Below are 3,787 nucleotides of genomic sequence, written 5' to 3' on the forward strand. Positions count from 1 at the left end.
CAATACAACTCTAGCATTCCTACACCTTGTCCACCTAGTCTTTCAGCCAGAATATTGGATGACCTTCCAATCCATCTGAACAAGATGTTAGTAACTTAGTAACTCTGGCATTAATGAAGCATTAATGACTAGAAGCATTGCTGAAGTAGAAACCATAAATTTTCCATAATCCTCATCCTACAATAGGAAACAGGAGGAAACTTGATTCATAAACCAACAGCAGGTGATTAATGCTTACAGTCAGAATTGAAGCTGGAACTACCAATACTGTCAGAGGAATGTAAGCAACAGCCCTGCACAAATTTCAATAAAAATGTCAATTAAAAAGCAACAAACTAAAGGAAAAATGTTGAAAGAAAATGATCAGTGGAATTTAAATTTTAATCACCAGTTTATTAATGACCATGTTTAGTATCATTAACAGGATAACTGAAATGATACTGCTAGATCTATATAGGCATGGTATGTATGTAAATATGGAAGATTTGAACCCTAGTCACCCAGGTTGCAATGGGTGACCAGGGATATTAAAAAAAATCAATTCTTATCTGGAATATATAAAAAGATCAATTCTTACTCCTTTCCTTGAGAGCTAATTACTGTTGTTTTCTCCATCTTTGGAAACCCCATTCAAGCAGAATTATGATTCTTGTACATACCCTAGTCAGAACCAGACTGTGGGTAGAAAAAGCTCACCTATTTCAAAATCACAGTTTGCAATCTAGATTGTTCCTATTTAGGTTACCAACGTTTATGGACGTAAGCACAAGATATGAGCTTCCTAACCATTTCTTTAGCTGCCTAACTATTGTGTTATTAACTTATCATGATTCACTTGGCCAAGTGAATGGACTTGCTAATGTTAGTATGACTCACTTAGTAAGCCCAAATGGATATTTTTAAATTCCACTTCAAAATAGGCTTCAATTTACTAGAAACTAAAAATATCCAAATAGTGCTTTCATTGTAATAGCACTCTAAACATTGCTTTTTTTCTTTTATAATGACCCATTCCATTCATAAATATATTGGATAATTTTCATGGAATCTTTTGACTTGTTAGTCAAGCATGGAGGTAACACTTGACACTGTGGCCAAGCGTAGGCGGATCAGTGCGGCCATTAGTTCCATTATGATATATCTTGTGGTGGTTGTCATCGTCAAACAGTATACTGAATCTGCGAGTCGAAGGGTGTGGGAGGTCAGAAGCCTAGGGAATGGAGTATTTCTTAACATTGTATTTAGTAGTGAGTCATCCTATTTATCTCAGATTAGGATGAGAAAGCCATGTTTTGATTCCCTATGTCATTTACTTGTTATCCATAGTGGACTTCGGCCAACCATTAACATGTCTGTCGAAGAGCAAGTTGCAATGCTTTTGCACACTATAAGGCATAATGAAAGGAATAGTGTCATACATGTTACCTTTGGGTGTTCACAAGAGAGTGTAATTCGGTATTTCCACAAAATCCTGCATGTTGTACTTAGATTGTACCTTATGTTGGTTATACAACCTATTGGAGAACAAGTACCACTGGAGATTAGGAATGACTCCCGGTTTATTCCATATTTTAAGGTATGTAACAGATTACTAAACTTTTTACCTTACCTTAAGACCTCTCTAGACCATGAAATTAACATGATTTAGTTAAATGTACGATTGTATAGGTGCAATTGATGGGACCCATATCCCATGCAAAGTGCCTGTTGAGGAGCAAGGCAAGTTTCGTGGTAGGAAGGGGAAAACAACACAAAATGTAATGGTTGTAATGACATCCGATTTAAAATTCACTTATGTATTGACTGGGTGGGAGGGTTCGGCCACTGATGCCATAGTTCTATATGATTCCCTGTGAAGGGAGTGCAAACTCTACGTCCCAGAAGGTAACTTAAATTGATACTTCATTCTTTCTAATACTCAAATAGTGGACTCTATTGTCTTAACTAATCGATTGTTGCCAATGATCACTCAATGAAATATAGGAAAATACTACTTAGTAGATGCTGGATACAAAAGCATGCCAAGCTTCCTAGCACCTTATTGAGGTGCCAGATACCACCTCAATGAGATATGAGTGTGGTTGTTGGAGTCCCCTCGGGAGATTTTCAACCACAGGCGTTCATCATTGAGAAATGCAGTGGAATGTGCTTTTGGTGTTCTAAAGAAGCGTTAGGCAATTCTTGATGCAACACAACATTTTCACTTTGACATGCAGGTCAAGATTGTTATAGCTTGTTGTGTGCTTCACAACCATATCATGGGAGTTGATCCACATGACCGGTACACCCGAGAAGGGATCCATGAGGCAGACAGGCAAAATACATCCGATGGGGATGAATTTGTGGAAGAAAGTGCCAATGCAGATTCCTTTGCACCAAGGCTACAAAGAAATGAACTAGCAAGGTGGTCCACATTTAGGGACCAGATTGGGTCAGACATGTTTCGGGACTGGAGGAGACTGCGAAGATGATTAGGAGTTGTAGTATTTGGATTAATTGCACATCATCATTGTTAGAACCAATTTGTGTTGATTGCAATTCTTATAATGTTTAAAATACCCAGTTTTATTTGTTTTATTAGATATCAATGACTTACTTGTTAGACAGTTTAATATATCAGCAATATTGTTTAAACACCATATTTTTGTATTGCACATGCTTACTTTTATGTTTTTTATTATTAGAGGTATTTTCATTATTTCTTTATGATAATGTATGTACATGTCTATGTGTTATTTATTTACTACATGAAATGGAATACTTTTAGTAGGGATGGTCTCTAGTAGAGATATAACAGGAACATCTATCAGTAATAGGAAAGATGGCAATAAGGGAAAGGATGTGTTGTCTATCTCTCAAACTATGTCCAGCAAGGTTGATCGAAGTCGACAAATAAGATGGAATGATGCCATGGATAAGGCATTGATTGAGCTACTTGATGATCAAGTAGCATTGGGCAATAAGATTGATAAGGGATTTCGGACATCTGCATACACATCAGTATGCAAGGAGATGACTGCCTACTTCAATATTGATATGAGAACACCCCATATTAAGAGTAGAATGAGAACATTAAAACCCATATACATGGAACCCAAGAAGCTGCTTGGGACTAGTGGCTTCGGCTAGAATGAATCCAACAATCAAATCATAGCTGACCCTGTTGTTTGGGATGATTACATCAAGGTAAATGTGGCATATTTGGTTTTTTAATTAATGTTTAAAAATTAACAACTAGTAATGATGCTATCTACAATGCAGGCCAATCCACTTGGACTGTGTGTTAAATAAACACAAGGTGATGGAGATGTTTGAGGAAATGCAAACAGTTCTGGGAAATGATCAGCCTACGGGTGACAAGGCTATGGCAGGGTTTGAGTCCATGACTGAGTGTAATGTTGATGTTGATGGTGCTGAAGAGGATGACCCTGAGTTCAATGATGATGCAACAACCCCATTGACTGTTGATGAATTCATCTGTGAAGATGGCAATCAATCAATCTCCAACAACAACCGGAGGGTAGGTTCCTCAAGCTCAAAAAAAAAGTGCATGGATCAAAACCAAAGCCCAACCAGGACTTTATTGGTGCAATTGGTAGAATGAATATTATAATGTCAAAAATTGCATATGCACTTACAGTGGAAATTGAGATGGATTTCTTATACCATTTATGGAAGGAAGTTATGGACTTGGAAGGGTATGACATCCAAGTCCAGAACACTGTCTTTAGGTACCTAGGTGAACATGAGAAGGAAACAAAGATTTTACTTGCGAGGGACAAGCCAT

At 37.4% G+C, this 3,787-nt stretch overlaps 1 long non-coding RNA gene across 1 annotated transcript; it reads left to right on the forward strand.

The window, feature by feature from the left end:
- The first annotated feature begins 690 nt into the window (after nt 1-690).
- On the forward strand, nt 691-2,612 carry LOC104586301 (uncharacterized). The gene is made up of 3 exons (XR_016084348.1): nt 691-1,576; nt 1,669-1,884; nt 2,217-2,612. It is a non-coding gene; the product is annotated as an uncharacterized LOC104586301 (long non-coding RNA).
- Nucleotides 2,613-3,787: the final 1,175 nt, after the last annotated feature.

Source organism: Nelumbo nucifera, chromosome 1, assembly GCF_055504915.1.
Source record: "Nelumbo nucifera cultivar China Antique chromosome 1, China Antique-T2T, whole genome shotgun sequence".
Classification (NCBI taxonomy): domain Eukaryota; kingdom Viridiplantae; phylum Streptophyta; class Magnoliopsida; order Proteales; family Nelumbonaceae; genus Nelumbo; species Nelumbo nucifera.